Below are 18,340 nucleotides of genomic sequence, written 5' to 3'. Positions count from 1 at the left end.
AATGTGTCTCTACTGAATGACCAGCACCTTTTTTCGGGGGGAGGAAATTGCAAGTTCCTAGTTTTATCTGTTTAGCACTGTTTGATAGGTTCGAATAGGTTAAAACGTGATGTTGCTATTTCCCAGATGGAATTTAAAATCTAGCTTGGTACTGAGTGAGGATTAAAAATTTCTAAGCTCTCACAGTCTTTTAGAAATATTTAAATACTTCCAATGTATTTTCCAGTTGGAATTTCAGTCAAATAGGTAAAGTCTCAATAAGAAGGATTTTGGTTTTGTTTTTTGGTTTTTGGGTTTTTTAAGATTAAGAAGTTTAATTGGGGAATTTTGATGGGTTCATTTTTAAGGTAAAATCAGGAAGGGTGGTGAATTGCCATTTTTAACTCAATATTATCCTCTTGACTTTCATACACCCTTGTTCCATGTTCTCTTACATCTGAGTATGCTTGCCTTCAGGGGATGGTTATACTTATTAAACTCATATTAGATATGGTCACCTCAATAGTCAGGAGCCAAGTCCTGCAACTGCTACTCAGATGATCTGTCTCTTTTATTCATTCATATCATTCATAAAAGCCAGAGCAACAAATTCAAGATGTGGCCTAAAGATTAGTTGAAGTTTAAAAGAGCACAGAGTCAACCAATTTCTCAGTAGCATTTCTTATCAATATAGATTGTGATATGATAAATTGGTACCATCTAGACTAGACACTGAGGTTCTCTGAGCACTTTTAAACAGAGCAGCTGCAGATTTTGCTGTTTTACCTTTGCCAGGTGCCAGCAGCTGAACTTTGCCATGCAGACACTTAGAGCTAATTGCTGCCTGGGTTACAGCAGCCAAAAATGATTTCACTTCAGCAAGGGTTCCCCTTTGCCCATTTCCCCCTGCTTGTAGTGATTCCAACACACTTTGGTTCTTTTGCACTACTCTTCAATGTGTCAAAAGGAGAATTTCCTAGAATACAGGAGAAAATGAGTCATAGATTTAAGGGCAATTATCTTCAGATTCCTCCTGCCAAAATACCACAATACTTGACCTCTTAAAGACTTCCTTCCTCCAAAGTACTGAATACCCCCTGCCCAGCACCTTCAGTCATTATGAAACTGAGCAGTTTGAGGGATTCAGCTTCTAGTAAATGAGGCCATGGGTTTTTTTCAGAATTCTTCAAACCACTCGTTCTACAAACTGATGTTATGGATAAAGAAAGATAAGTAATTGGAGATTGTGTCATGGCACTCCGGTGTTGACCAGCTCATGTCTAGCAGTTTTCTAGCATTGCTCTCAGTGATGCAAAGCTCCTCATGACTCTTTCAGTTGGACATTGCTTTGACAGTAGTTGACATTCAAAGTCCTGCTTTTGTAAGTGCAAAAATGCTGCTGCTTCTATTGTTTTATTCTTGTCTGAAATACACCCGTGCTCTACCCTATTCTGATATAATTTGATCAATCTATCTCTTTGAAAGCACCAAATTGCTGAAAATGGTTGACTGATGCCACCCAGTTCTCAGCAGCAGTCTCAGTAACCTGAGTCCATCTCAGTCAGTAATATCAGTCCATATTTACTGGCAAATTGCATAAAAGCAGTACTACAATGGGCACCAAGAGGCAGCAGCATTCTTCTGGCTGTCCACTGATGCACTGGTAACATGAGGTATGCTGACACTAGCTGGTCTGTACTGTACCTAGCCTTTGTGTCTACTTCATCACCCAGGCCACTCCAGCTGGTGTGAAGTTTGTTTAGGCTACACTAATAAACCTTTTCAGAGCTACGAGCTGCCAGGCTTGCTAGCTCCACCCCTTCAGGTGGTCTGTGCAGAATGAGTTGATTTTGACCACCACACTTGCCCTTAGGTTGAAGCTTAAAAGGTACAAAAGCCAAACCCTATAGATTAATGAACCACAGGGAGATGTAAACTCCTTCAAGCACAGAAGCCAGCAAACCTGCTGAAACTCTGGAGTAATTTTCAAAATAAAATTGAAACATTGTGGTCCTTTCCCGCTAATGTTTATGGAATAGGATATATGTGACAGAAAGAAGCTTTTGTCAAAAATACGAGACAGTCAGAAGATGCAAAAGTTACTGTTTAGGGAGCTACCATTTATTTTATAAGGAGATACTGCAGAGACCACACTGCTGAGAAGCAGAATGTATGTCCCACTAGGTAAAAGACACAGAAATCATACTTTGACTTTGTGAATTGTTCCTCTTGAGAGGTGAAGCAGTTCTCTCAGGACTGTGCTGAGCTGGGAGCACAGGGTCTCCTTGCCACCCCCCCAAACCTGATTACTAGTAATGATACCCTCTGCATGCTGGTGGGATAAAGACTTGAATTCTTAAGTAGAAGTTAATTCAGGAAGTGTTTGTAAGGATTGTTAGAGGTGGAACAAAGCCTTGCAGTGGTTTGCATCTGCCAGCCAGGAGTGCACAATCTGGACTGAGACGAGTCACACACAGTTTATAAGGAAAAGTGAAAGTAAAAAGGGAAAGCAGAAATTTGGTCTTGAGTTTTATACTGCCTCCTCTCTGGGAAGGTCACAGTAGAAATGAGGCATAAAATCAACATTTTCCCTCTTCCCAGTACTCTCCACTGTTTCCGGATAAGACAAAACTCCCCGTAAAAATCCAAAAGGCAGGCAGGGTAAGAAATCGCTTCTAAACACTGCAGCACATGGGAAACTTAACTGGTGGCAATTATTAATCTTTGTGTTCTTCCCTTCCCCCAGATTATTGCTATTGAGGTTTGCCTAACAGGGTTTGCACAATGTTTTGTGTAGCATTACTTAGTGCAGAAATGATTAGCTGTAATTAGTACCGCTCATGCTGGGAAGGTGTGCATGTCTTTCACCTGAGGGTATGTCTGAGTTTGCACTTTCTGTGTAAAGTGCAGGCTGACAAGAGCTACAGCAAAGAGGAAATAGCAGGGGAAGGCTCAAGTAAAAGTAATTTTTGTTACACTGCAGTGATAAAGGGATTAATTGAGGTTAGGCAGAAAGGACACAGATAAAGGCAACAGGTAGCATTTTGGACCCAGGAAGACTGGCATTCACTGTGAACTGAGGATATCCAATGTTAGTATTTTCCTGCTTTGTTTTTGCCTTTTTTTTCCTTTTTCTTTTTTCTTCTCTTTTTTTTTTTTTTTTTTTTTTTTTTTTTTTTTACTTCTTTTTTCCCAAAACTCTCAGTCTAGAACACACTTCTATTTTCTGGAGTAAAATTCTTACACAACCAGTTGCATTCCTGTGTAAATTCTACGTTGTCTTATGGATTTCTGTACATCTCACTGCAGGTTATTATGTATGTGTCAGGTCTTCAGTCATAATGGCTGGTAATTTGTTGTAAAAAAAAATAAAACCACTGTTCACTTGTTCCTGTTGACTTACTTAGGCATTGATCTGAGGACTTTGCTCTTCGGACTGTCCACACTTCGGAAGTTAATTCACGATGCTTAGCGTTTTCTGTTAGCATAATTGTCCTGCATTAGTATTGTACATATCCAGAAAACGACTCTCACAATAAACATTATTCTCTTTTTTATTAAAAAGCATGGTTTTGTGAGAAAAAAAAAAATTCCTAGTGGTTTGGTCTGTTTTGATTTATACCAAAAAAACAAGGAAGCCTAAAAAAGAAAGCAAGCTTCTTAAAGGTTGGTCTCATTGTTTCCTGTTGTTTTACAGCCCACTATGATCTAAGAAAATAAGAAATAAAGCTTCGCCCTTTAAATATCTCTGCATTTGCTTGCTCCCTAGTCTTTTTGTGTTAGTGAATATGGCCTGCAAAATTACAATGAGCAGGGAACATCAGATGGAAATGATGGAAAGACAGGCGCAAGAGTGGCCAGCTGGCCCTATTCATGCTAGTTCACTCTCTGGCACGCAAACACGCCTCCACACCCATCCCACCCCTTCGTCTTGCCAGGCCAGAAAGAAAGGGCTTGAAGAAAGGGCTTGCTCCTGTTTTCACACAATGGAAGCAAAAGGGCTGCAAAGGCTTAAAAGACAAAAGGGTCTTAAAGGCAGGGGGATATTTTACTAGTGTGCTGGAAGGGCAAAGGGAAGGTGGACAAACAGACAAGCTTTCATGATGCAGTTGCTCGTGTTGATGACTAGAAACGAGGAAAATTATTTCAGCATTTACTGATGTTTGAATTGAGGCTTAACAAATGAATATATTATGGGCAAAGAGCAACCACAGCCACCCACCAAAAACCTGCTGCACAGCAAAGGGCAAGCCGGAGCTTCCTACCATTTTAAGGCCAGTTTCAATTGCTGTTGCCTCAGAAAGGGGAAATAAGTTTTGGTGGCAGGATGCAAAAGGAAAGGTGGAAGTGGTGGAAATCCAAGATGAAAGGGCTGCTCTTTTAGGGCTGAAAATACTTTCCCAACTAACACAGCAGCAGGTCACTGTCCTACATGGTCACCATCCTACATGTTCACCATCACATTTTGGCAGCCCCCAGAAGGAGCTAGAGTTGCATGGTGTGTTTAGCTGTCCTGGCATTGCTTGCTGCTCAGATGATCTGTGATTTTGAAAGTAGAAGGGGAAGGCAGCAGAACCTGGGAGCTTCCAACAGCTCAGCTGGAGTTTCTGGGCCACCTATTGAAGTTGCTTGGATTTAGGAGTTGCTTTGCTGCCATTACGGTCCTGTGCATAAGTGCTGCAGGTATTTCAGCTCCTGCAGTGCCGTTTGCCAAGTGTTTAACCATTTTAAAGATGCAGGGTGGGGGACTGTGATGCACAAAGCAATCAGAATGTTTGACAATATGAGTTAACATCAGGCTTTCCTTCTACCTGCTTTCCCTTTGTCTCTATGCTGCCACAGCATCAGCGCTGTGAAAGAGGAGAATATGGAGGGAGGGACAGCAGTGAAGCCTCCATTCAAGAGGTACAGCTCCGTGACAAGCTGGCTGAGCAGCAGCCTCTCTGGGGACAGTTTAAACCAAGCTGTGCTTGACACCACTAAGCAGCCAGCTATGCATGACCAGATGGGTTCTTTAGTGTGTGTCGTCTGTGGGACTGACTTTTAGGGTTTGTTGATTTTTATTCTTTTTACTTTTCATTGTTACTATTCACACATAGTGAATTTCATCAATATCCATCTGGGTTGAGAGATAATGGCAAAAGGGCTACTTCTACTGGACAAAGGCCAGCTGGGTAAGTAGTACCAGGAGTCTTCCTAGGAGGTGCACAGATACAAGCCATTGTGCCACATTGCCTTTCATCCACGTGCATATACTATGAGATTAATAAAGAATGATGCCTCATAGCATCAATCTCTTGTCATGACGGGACCAGTGTCCTCATAAGGACATTTTCTCTCTGGTGTCCTGGATGCTAGGTGTTAAGTAAACAATGCCCATCACACCAGGAAATCTGAGTTTCAGTGGCGATGCCCAAATAAGTGAGATTATCTACTTTTAATGACATTTATCGAATCATTTCAGTTAAATAGGTTGAGTTGTGCACAGGCATTTTAAATGACACCCTGATAAGCAGATGAAGAAAGCAGTTTGACATCTTCAGGCATATGATGAATATGTTAGACAGGGCAAATTGGCCAGCTTCCCATTAAGAGTGGTCTTAGAGTGTGCCATTAAACCAGTAGAGGATCTCAGCTGCCTAGGACATGGGTTTTGGAAGGTGGTCTTCACTATTTTCCAAGCATTCTCCTACAGCTCTCCAAACCACTCTGTCCAAGCAATTGGCCAGCCCCAACACTTGCACAGCTCCTGCGTGTTGGCAACAAAAGCTGTCTGTGTATTGTCTGCTTCCTGCTGTTTTACATTCAGAGGCAGGAGGATGATTTCCTGAAATGATTTTTTGGTGACAGTGAACCCAGTTGTTTTGGTGATACGCGTATTTTGGCCCTGAACACAAATTATGCTCCCTAATTCTGCATCGCCAAATATTTTATCTGTATTAATTACAGAAAACTGCAGAGCAGCAGCCAGGAACAAGCCAAAACAGGGACTGGGAAATGTTGCTCCAACATAATTGTGCAGAAAGGGTTTTTTGTTGTTGTTGCTGTTTTTACCCAGAGAGGATGCTAGAAAATATGTCGCTTTGAGGTAAAAGGTGTAATTCAGACTTTCTAATAAAAAAAAAAGCATTTATATTTTGTGGCATTATAACATAAAATCTGATAGCCAATTACTTTTGAAGGACCTGACATTCAAGCCTCTGAATTGCTATTATATATGTATATATATACACATATATTGAAAAAAAGAACATTCCACCACCATTCTCTGTGAGGCTGGCTAAACAGATGGTATTTATCTCTAGGTTTGCAAGTGTGCCACATCCCTTTTGCTTTCAAAAGGGACATTAACACAAAAATCTTAAAGAGAGGCAGTTGCAGCAGTGTCTCACAAAGTACACACACACACACACACACACACACACACACACAGAGATATAAGCACAAAACCAACAATTAAAAAAGAAATCACCCATCCATTGCTGGCTTCATGCTGGATTGGAGAGGCCCCAGAGGTAGCATTAACCTGGCTGAGCAGTGATATTTGCCAGTTTATCAGAGGTCAGAATCTGGTGGCTGTAAATACAGTTTAGCTTTTATTTGCCTCCAAAACAATATTCGTCAATACTGCAGTTGCTGTTTTGAGCAGATCAATGGCTGCACATAACTCACTGCCTGTGGGCTTTATTATTAATACAAATGTAGGTAGGCTAAATATTGAGTGACATTATTAGGAAGGGATTGTCCTGCCCACTGTGACTTTGACTGATGTCAAATGAACTTAAAGGTCACAGCCAGGATTCTGGACAAATTCTGCTTGTACTTGCAAGAAATAATTTCTCCCATTCTGCCCATCATGGAGGTTGAATAATCTAAGGGAGATTATTCAAACTAAGTTTGGAGAGCTAGCAACCTAAATTAGCATATAGAGAAGGAAGTTTGCCTTCCTGAGGAAAAGGCTAAGAAGTCAAATCAGACATCTTCACTCAACATCTTCAATGGGATGGGAGCAGACCAATTTGTGAGAGGGTCCAGAACCTTCATCCTCCTTAAATGTAGCCCATGGGGCTGTGGCATTATTAAAATCCAGCATGTCCTGGTTGGTCTGGTTTAAAGCAATGTCTCATTTCAAAGAAAGAGAGAAGCACATGTGAAAAAACATGTATTTACTGCTGAAGCTGGAGACTTTTTCATCTTAGAACCTGGCACCTATGTTACCTCAGACATTGCAACCCTTGCACATTGGGGTCTACGCAGATGTACACTGCCACATTGACCTGACCCAAGGCTGGTCACAAGACTTCTTAGTGCAGTAGACTGCCTGCTGCGCCTGAAATGCCACCACTTGCTACAGCCCCTTGGGCACCAGAAGCAGCCAGATGTGAAGCTAAGGGAGACGCTTTCCAGGCACACAGCTGGCTATAGAAACAGTCATCCTGTCAAGTCCAGTGGTGCCCAAGTATTTGATATGTGATTAGGCAACTGGCTGGTGAGCTGTACTGTGTGCTTCCCTTGACTAATATTAAACCTGAGCTCATTAAAGAAATCATGTTGACCAAAGAAGAGAAAAATAGCTACATATAATAGATGATCTTAAGGTCCTGTCCAACCTAACTGTTCTATGAGTCTATGAATTTACTAGCGTAATAAGTATTGCTGTGAGATTTCCTCCTGAAGTGAGCATGTATATGCGTGTTTAGATAGATAACTTTTTTTAAACCAACTTTCATAATAAATGAGACAATCTTGTGCTTTCTTGAAATGTAGCAGAAAGGCTTAAAAATGCCACAGTACAGGAAAGGAATACTTTTCTGATGGAGAACACAAAATTTGTGCAGTTGGGGTGTTTCTCTTATTGGTATGGACTATCTCCACTTGACAATAACTTAACTTTCAACATCCAGTGACATTAATTTCACTTGGCTTCCTATCTTAAGGTCAAAAACATTAATCAGCACTTCTATCATTAGCTCAGTTTCCTTTTCTATTAAGCGATTATGATCACTTACTATTAATGAGTCGTGAAGTTTTAATAAATTTTTGCTAGTGTGAAATTGCTAAACAGTAATTATGGCATATACTGTATGGATGGTTTGTTCCACAATGTACATTTTGCTTAATGTTGGTTAGAAACATCTACAAAAACAACAGAAAATAATTAACTAGTTACAGCTGAGGATGTGGGATGGCCTTTTTCACCACATTTATAGTCAATAAAAAGACAAAGCGAGTCTCTTTTTTCTCAGTGCTGGAGTTATTGTATTTCTGGACCTTGTGACTTTTGCAGTTCTTCATGTGAAATGGCACTACCAAGGCTTTGTACTAAACAGGCGATGAAAGAAGGTATCACATCTTTTAAGAGCTATTGTTTTAACTTGTGTAATATTTCTACTGTTCTGGCATTGAAACAACAAGGTTAAAAAACAAAAGCCAGATCCTTTCCGTTAATACAGAAGAGAAATAACGCAGCAAATACCATTGCCAAAAATTAATGTCTGAATACTGGCTTGGCTTTCCTGTAGCTTGTCATTACTCACACACACATCTAAACAACCAGTGCCAGATGCTTGTTTGGAGCTTGGATGTGGTTAACTGACTTTTTAAACACTCATCAACCAGAGGCTGGACTAATAGTGCTGACGAACTGGAAGGTAACTCTGAAAAAGAGGGTATATTAAAGAAAACAAAGAAGGTCGCAGTGGTAACAGTTTCTCTACTAACTGTCCCCTGTTCCCTATTTTCTGGTTTACTGACATCAGTGACACTTGCTGAGAAGAATATATCTGCTAGAGCCACTGCAAATGTACTGAAGCCAAATTCTCTGTACCCAAGTGGAGGAACCGAGTCAACTGAGGCTTCATTGAGTGCTATCATTTCTGTGACATCACACCCACCTCATAGTCAGGTACTTTAAAATGTAAGATTAAATCTTTTTCAGTGTTTGTATAGTGTATATATATATATATATATATATTTGTATAGCATGCATGGAATGTAAGAAAGATTTGTTACCTGTTTTGAAAGTCATAGATAGGAAGCTTTCTGAGTCAGTATTGCCCCTTTTCATTAAACCTCATCAGACTGTGCTGAAAAATTGAAGATGGCCCCTAGAAGAGCCAAAAGAATAATCCTAAGAATCTGTGAAAAGCATAGCTAATTGTACATCTTTTAACAGTGCAACCCCATCATAAAACCAGTATGCATTGTCTTGAACACTGCCAAGGAAGAGAAATTAGAAAATAAATATAAATGTTTCCATCCCATAGACAAAGCTTTAACAAGAATGGATGGATGGATGGATGGATGGATGGATGGATGGATGGATGGATGGATGAATGCACGGACAGATGGATGGATGGATGGACGGACGGGTGGATGGATGGATGGACAGGTGGATGAATGGATGGACAGACGGACGGACGGATGGATGGATGTTAAATCTAGACCAGTTCAGAAGACAAAAATGTGACATTTTTAGCAGAGTAGGTAAGTAAACATAGGAACAAGTAAACAAGATTTATACTGTGTTCTCCACCACTGAACAAAATCTTTGCAACCAGACAAAGTGTTTTCCCCAGAGAAAAGCTGTGTTCAAAGAATAATTCAGGAAATTCCTACACCTGCCAGAGGACAGCTTTTTAGTCTATAATGGGTAAACCCATTTCTCTAGTATGCAGTTCTGTGGTGTTTGGGGTTCCCACTTTCAGAATAGAATTGAATCTTTGCACTGTCTTTGAAGATACTTTGTATTCTAAAATGCAAAAACAAGGCACTATTCTTTTGGTTATTTCAGCATGGAGAAATCACAGATCTTCACTGACAGCATATATGTATGCGTGGAGAGGCTGGCATTCTGTAGGTCTCATATTGGTTGACTCTTGTACTAGAGAAGGATAACACCAGCAGACTGCAGTCAGAGATACTGCTCCAACAAGTATTCTGTCATGCCACTGTGAACCCAAGTAGCATGATTCACAGTTGTATGTGTTAGACTTTCCATTATAAAAATAGTGAATGCCGTGAATCAGTAAAAAAGAATAGCCTAGGGTTAAATAGAAGTAAAAAGAAACTAATCAGCTTCCTGCATCTTCAACAAAAGCTGTGGCGCTTTAAATAGCAGCTCTCTCCAAAGTACATAGTTGCATCATACTGCTGGGACAAGGTCATAACTTTGTTGGTAGCTGAGTGACCATCTGTCCTTTCAGACCTTAGAGTATCATCTCCTTGGAGGGTTATAAAGCAATATCAGTCTGTACTGGAGGAGTTGCATTGCTCACCAGCAGTTACTGGGATCCCTGCCTGTATGACTTCTACTAATCTGAGGAAGATTATTAAAACATTAATTCATACCTCTTGTCTTCATCTTCCTGGCCTGATTCTCACAATGTTCATTACTGTGTAATGTGCAGTTATATCATCCAAGTTTTATAACTCTCTGAGGATACTTTGGGTCAAAAATGAGCTTGAGATTTCAGGGCACAAGAGAAACATAATTTTTATCTGAAGAAACAACAAAATGTAGGGAGAATTATGACCAGCAAAAGTCATCATAGCCAAGTATCTAGTGAAAGCAATTTTACTTTAATTGCACCTGAAACTGACAATTCCTGAATATGTAGAAAGGCTGGTAATTGCTTTGTGGGGATTTGCAAGGAGCCACTGAATGGTGCCTTGGATCCATGCACTGTATAGGATTACTAAGAAAGCCCAGCCATGCATATAAGAACATATTAAGTTAACTTGAAACACATGGTAACTCCTATAATCAAACTTCTTGTATAAAGATTAAGCAATCTCAAGAATGAGTGGGTGATTGGATCATTAGCACCTTTCCCTCATTCATTAAGGGTGCCAGGACTCCTTAGTAAATGTGTCTGGCGCTGTTGCAACACAGTAGGTGCCTTGCTCAGCAGCTGAGACGCATGACACAACATTCATATTTGTGTAGCCGTGCTCTGAAAAAGCCCCTTGGATAAGTGGGCAGCCAAAGCAGGTGCAGGAACATGCAGGGCTTGAGTCAACTGCACAATGACATTTTCAGCACTGTCAAGAGCTGAGCCCTCAGCTTCTCCAAAAGCCATCCTCAGTACCTAGGGACTGATGAAAATGTGGGCTTGAGCCAGCTTTTAGTGTTGGCAGTGGCTGAACAACAGTTCAAACCACTAAAACCAGGCTTGGGAGCTTTAAACACCAAGGATGAGTGACAGTCTAGGGAAAAACGTCTTCTAAAGAAGGAGAACAAACACCTCTCAGAAGCAATGAGCAGATCACCGAACTTATTTTTATCCATATGTAAAAGGAGATGATAAACACCACAGGCCTTTAATGGAAAGTTGTCACCGGCCATATGGTGATGTCTGGCTAGGGGGTGATATTGTTCGACCAAGCAAGTGACACTAAAGCAAAGTCAGAGCTTGTTTCAAAGCTCATTCCTCACGTTTGACAAGGATTTGTGTTGCCAACTTCATTGTTTCTTCTCTGTATGCTTTGTACTCAGTTACTGGATGGCAGAGTATCTCTAGCTTTAAAATAGCAGTATATATATGCTGTAAATTCCCATTTTGAAACATTTAAAGTCGTTAATATTCCCTACACTTGCTAAGAGAAAAAGCTCTATATTTTAATCCCTTTCAGTTTTGAAACACTTTCAGTCCATTAGAGCCACATAAATACAAGGCACAAAACAATAACAGGCTACAAATCAATACATTTGCACAGCCAGACCTAAATAAATATGATCCAATTGCCGACTTGAAAACAAGAATAGTCCAAAGTTTCCAGAGTAAAATGCCAGTGGTGGAATAACATACAACTGTGTGAAAGAAACCCTGACCTCTTGTCACACTCAGTACAAGGTATTAGGAAGGTATTTATCAAGAAGGAAGGCTAATTTTCTAGTAAAAGTAATGGGACATTTAAAATTTATGCTGGTGTGAAGTGGGTTCAGCATTACTGTTGACAGCATGCTGATAGTGGAATGTTGTTGTTGTGGAAAGTTGTTAAGTGGAATGAGACATGTTCAGTTCAAATATTCAACAGTGATTTCTCATGAAGCAAGCATTAGGCCTAGCAGGAAATTTATAAATAATACACTATAAAATCACAGTCTTCATCTTGGAAATTAATACTAAGCATATAGACATAAACATACTCACTATAATCACACAATTGGTATCACTGCGAGGGAACCCGAGAAAGCCTATAGGAAGAGACAAACCAGAAAGAGTGACAATCTTTTCATTTTGCCTTGCACATCTCACATATTTCTGCTATGCAGCTGGTCTTGTGATAAACAGCAAAGGATGCATCAAAAGATCCTACTTCAAACACTTGGAAAAGAAAACCAGGGAAAGAGAGCATTTTGTTCTATTTCAATTTATAAGCAATGAAGCCCATTGGATTCAAGTGCCAAGTAGTAACCTAAAGCCATTGTATACCATGATATTCCTCTTTTGCTTAGAATTATCACCTCCTGATCCTGCCACAAATTTTATTGCATCAACCATTAGTAACAGGCACAAGCATAGGAAGGGATACACACATGAATAAAGGGGAAAAAGCAAAGCAGGCATGAGAGGAATGGCTCCTCTGTACCTCAGGACAAGCAGATATAGCCTGCTCTTACGTGTGCAGTTCAAACTCATGTTTGTCCATTCTTCTGTACAATAGCAATGTTCTGTTAAAGAGTAAATGTTGTCATTTTTCACACTAGTCAAAGTTTTTAAGTACGTATCATAATAATCGATGGATTTGGATTAAATAATTTGTGTATGAAACATGTTTGACTCTGTTTCTATGAGAAAGGGACTGAAAGGCCTGGGAGCTGTTCCATCACTTCTGGGGTTCAGAGCCCAAAGACAGTGATCTGAGACATCAGCACTCTCCTTAACGCAGCTGCCTCTACTCATGTCTTCTTGCTGTGGAAAAAAAAAACCCCATAAAATAACAAATCCCAAAATGAAACAAAACAATTGTGTTCCCCAGGCTGAAAATGTTGAACTGTGCTATGCATATTTATGCATGCACCTTTGCATGGGTTCTGGCCCCACTGTTTCCTCCACAAAACATAAACGTTTCCTCTGGGATACCCCCTCAAAAGTGACCTTAGTGATTCAGTTAATTTCAGCAAAATAAAGGAAAGCCCCCATCACATTTAATCTAGACAGTACTCATTTAGAGTATTCATAAGGGCTCATTAGTGCTAAGGCACACACCTTTGTGTGCTTACCCAGCTGTCTTAAGAGGCAGGAAAATGCTGCTGAATCCATTTTATGGATGAGGACACAAAGGTTCAAACGGTCTAAAAAGGGGATTAAATTGAAGCCAGGAGCCGGCCTCTCAGAAGATGATGTACAGTGTTTGCTCTCCACACTGCCTAGTCCCAGAGATGACTTAATTCAGTCAGCACCTTCATGCTGGACTCCAGAGCTCATCAAGCACTTCTGCATGCTGGGATGCTCCCTGGGGTGGAGCAGAAAGGTGCTTGTCTCCCACTTGAAATGATATCACACCTCAGGGACACAGAGAAAAACAGCTCAACTCTGCCCAGGTTCTCATTAGAAAAAACTGCTGGAATGGGGTTGTTGTGCTGGTGCTGCCTCCTAATGCTAATTTCAATGTCTTAAAGACGTCTGTAAAATGCAGGAAGCCCAGAGAGTAGTCCTTGCTTGATCCAAAGACGTTCAGATTCATACTATGCCATACTATGCCCTTCAGAGGCAAACCACAGCGCTGTTGCCAAAGTCATGTTGCATTCCTGTGCTGAAGCTGGTTTGGAAAGCAGTGCCGGTTGAGGTACCTGTTGTTTCCTTGTAGCTGGTAACCCCCAATGAATTCTTCATCTGAGGGTTTCAGACTTCACAGAAACCACATAGAATTTCCATTGATATTATGGAGAACATGTGTACAAGTGTTAATCAGTGTTGGAAGTGTTGTACAAGCTACAGCAAGATTACGACCACTGTCTTTCTGCCTTCTCCTGAGAGAAATAATTCAGATATATTCAAGGGCAACTGATGCCTTCATTCTTGATTACTTTTCTGTTTTCCTTTTGCATGCTTACACATAAAAGATGGATTTGCTGCAGTGAATTGTGTCTCTGAAAGATTCCCTGAGAGGCTATATCGTACAGAAGGTGCAGTTAAAGCATGTTCTAAAATGATAGTCCAGACAAAGAGCTTAATTCTGATTGGTGTAAACTGTAACCACTTTAGGAAAATGATCTTGTGTCATATAACTCATGCTAGATGACAGCATTTTGAAAAGGACGAGATAAAAGGTTAACTCAGGAAAATCCATTATTAGCAGACCTTTTTTCGGCTTCTCAGAGAGGTTTGCAGGCATTCTGGACCCTGACCCAGTGACTGTTAGTGAGTAGGTACTACCTTTTATTCTAAGCCTTTTGTCAAGGGCATGGCTAATGCCATGACAGCTTTAGGAAGTCCCACCTTGTTTATCGAGGCAGTTCAGGTCAGTGCATAATGGCAATACTCCAGTTATCTTGGAAGGAACTGTACTGGATGCTCTACAAGTAATATATACAATACCCCAAAATAGTCAGAGTGCATGCAAATACTTGTGCAAATATGCTTTTAATGAACCCAGAGGCTTGAGATGCACTGAGATTTGGGCTCTATGTCTATGATCTTTCTCTGTGGAGAATGTGTCCTAGTTCTAGTGAGCCACTGTGACCATACTGGGACAATCTCCACTCTGAACAAGGAAGGCCACTGTCTTTCATGGTGGAGCTCATTTTGATTTCAACAGACAGAGGTGTAGCAGCATGCCCAAACCATCTACAACATTCTGCAGAAAACAGCATACTACAGTTCTGAGAAGTTCTCAATATTGTGGGAGGCTGCCCTTTTACTCATGAGGTCTCAAAATCACTATCCCTCCCCTCAGCAACACAGAAGGTTATTAAAACAATTTCCCCTTTGTTCACTTAATGAAACCACTCATCAGGAATAGTTAATCAAAAATCCATCCTTTGAACTCTCAATTTGGAAAAAGAAAAGAATTCCAAGTAGTTTAGCTCCCTCAGGAAATGAGGCGAGATGAAAGGAGTAGAGGCAGGATATGGAAATGCACAGATAAAGGACCTATGGGACAAATGAAGTCATCAGCCCAAAGAGAGGAGAAAAATCAGTGAGCAAACACCAGAGAAAAGATGATTTTGGCTCAGGTTTGAGACAGCTTAAATGCTTCTGATCTTCAGAGGTTAGGCATTCCAAGCTAGCAGAAAGCCAGATCTTCTTCTAGGCACCTCTTATCATTAGCCACTTCTGAGAATCCAGCCTTGTTCTGTTCTCTTCAGCCTCTATTTTCTCCTGGGCTTTGATTTTGTCTGATGTAAGGCTGCATGTTCCACCTGGGAGGATGCAACTGGGTGTTGTGCACAGTGTCAGAAAGCTGATATAATAACTTTCAAATAGATTCTGGAAGGGACTCTATTCACAATAGTCAAATCGAGCCTAGGAGCTCAGGATTAATGATACGATAACTTACAAAAAGTTCTTTCTGCCCTTGCTAATGGAAGTAAGTAGACAAATAGGCATAAAACTCTACATAATCTGTAAGAGATGTAATGTTTTTTAAACTTTGCATCTCTGAAAGAGAAAAATAATGCAAAGAGAAGCAGAAACAGAAGGTTGTTAATGGGCTTATCTCCACAATACCTGTTGGGGAGATTAGATTTGGCAGTATTCTCCTCAGGAAATTACTTCCTTCCCCTGCCAATAGTTGTCATCCACAGGTATGGCTTTTCTGGTTGAAAAAGTGCTTGCTGGTATTGGCCAATCTGTTGATCAGTAGGTGAATCCTTAGTACCTCTCAGTCCTTATCCTCTTGTCCTGCATGGAAGCTGAGGTTCCAACATTCAGATATTCATTCTGATTCAAAGCAGCCTCAAATCTCAACCAACTTGCCTATGGATACAGAACGGATCTAAAAAGATGTGACCTTCATCTGTAAAAACAGCTACCATCTGGAGACCATAAATGTTGCAATCCTACCTAGCATAAGCTTCTGCACCAGCATGCAAATTGAAGTCAATTTTGATTGCAAAATGAGGTTCAACAAGTTTTCAGTAAGATCACTGTTAAAATTATGGCTTACAAGACAGAATGTGAGCCTATATCCCCATTTATGTCCTAAAAGAGAATAAAAGCAAAAATAAAAACTAATGAAAAGTCATCTTATATAATTATTGCTATTTGATTCCTCTGTTTATGATTTTTTCAGGGTCTGTGCTCAATGCCCCCCATTCTTTGTCACAGTGTGTCACATGTGTCCAGGTGTCTTATGTTTCTTACCAGTGCCTCCAACTCCTAGATACCATGAGATGAACATTTGAATTAGCAAAGATATTCTCCAAGGAATGCTATGTCATCAATAGCCTTAGGAATTCATCATGCACCCAACTTCTTAGGAAAACACATACCCTTGTTCACATGCAGCTAACAGGATGATATCATGCAGTGAGACGGGTCATTGCATGGCATGGTTCAGCAGCAAGCCCTGCCTCAGAAGTCCCTGCTCCCCTGCTGCTTGTTCTGCACATCCCCTCCTGGCCCTTGTGTTTGATATGCCTCACTTGTGCAATCATGATTGTTTGTGGAGCTGAGCCGTAACTTGGATTTCTGAAATGAACAGTCTGAAAATAATTGTTAATAATAAACTCTTGTATCAACACAGCTGAGGGGTGATGAACTGCAAGAAGATAGGTGGGAAGTGGCCGGGGGGAGAACATGTCTTTGGTCAGCTTTGCTGCTGAAACCTGTGTCTTCCTGACTGCTCCTCTCACAGCAAGAGTGGTAGTGAAGTAGCATTGACGGGATATTAAGAAGCTGGTTCATGGGAACATTTAAACCTTTTATTGCTGTTACTGTTGTGAATTTAAATAGCATACCACTTTCTGCTACACTTTCTTATAGTACCTTTGAGGATGACAGGGAATTCAGTGCCAGATCAGCCTGTGATCTCTGCGGTCCAGCGCCTTGTTGTAAACGCTGGCCAGCAAGATGCTTCTGAGAAAGTCCTTACAGTCCAAAGCTGCAGTTACAAATGAACCCCCCACCTGGGAGGTTTCTTACCAGCTTCAGTGATCTGAAGGTGGGTTAAGGTTATTATGAACATGATGCTCTTTACAGAAGAGCTCATTCCTAGTCTACTGTTTTAAAAGCATTGATGGCAACTAATATAAAAAAATACAAATAATCAGAAAAGCACTAAGCCTGAGGCCAGGTAAACTGTGCTGTTTCTTTTAGTGGCAGATTTTGAAGCTCAGGTACAGTCTCACATATTCGCATTCCCATCATTATGCTTTGAGAGCCATGGCTGTGGATGCATTTGCATCCACACCTAACACCAAGGTTTAAAGAGCTGGCATTCCAAATAGACAAGAAAAAAAGAGAAGAAATACTCTTATCCTGACTTTACAGATAGAGATGTAAGACTGAAAGAAATGAGGGACCTACCTCAGGTCCTACAAAGAGTCAATAGCGGGAATTGAACAAAGATTGTCTGAATCATGCCCAGTCCACTAATATCTTGACCTTTATACCAAGGCATTTACATTTCCATAGGAAAGAGTTACATAGATGGCTGAGGGAAAGCAGTGTACAGGCAATTATGTTTTACCTGCCCTTTCTTTCCTTGTCCCCAGTTACCTCCTGGCCCCACAGCCTGAATCATGAATTCTTGAAGAATTTTCTTCATTCAGGGATTCTATACATAGAAGACAAATAGAAGCTGGAGGGAAAATGCTGCAATGATAGATGGAGGAGGTTTTCTGTGCTCTTAATGTGTTTCAATATACTTCTCATCCGAGTTCTTTGCAGCTACTCTGAAGAAACAGAGAAAAAGCTTGAATGCTTGGCTTTTTCTTCTATGTAACAAACAACTGCAGATGGTAGGTGTTGAACAGAGAGTACCCCAGCTCTTTAGAGAATGAATGATAGAGCTTTGTTAAAAAATAACAAAAGAAAAACCTTTTACTTTATTTCTTGCCCTGAGAATTTCCAGACATTCCTCAGTAGGTACAAGAAACCTCAAGAGACATTGGCTGAGGGAGGTGAGGATTTTGTAAAGCACTGATGGGACTCAGGAGCATAAGTCCCACTGACAGGTATTACATTCCTTAGGTTTACCTGAAATGCCACACCACAATTAACACCTGGAACAGCAGATTTTGTGCATTATCCTTCATGACTGCAGGTGATGTTGGATTAGATTCAGTTTTTTATTACACTAAGAGGTTTTTTACTTGTGCTGGGAACAAATTTCCACTCTCTCAGTTCTTCAGAGTGCTGGCCTCATGTTTCTAAGTAATTTTGGGCACAGAGTGGCTGTGACTTGAACC

The sequence above is a fragment of the Lathamus discolor genome, chromosome 3, assembly GCF_037157495.1.
Source record: "Lathamus discolor isolate bLatDis1 chromosome 3, bLatDis1.hap1, whole genome shotgun sequence".
NCBI classification, from domain to species: domain Eukaryota; kingdom Metazoa; phylum Chordata; class Aves; order Psittaciformes; family Psittacidae; genus Lathamus; species Lathamus discolor.
This window is presented reverse-complemented; position numbering follows the sequence as displayed.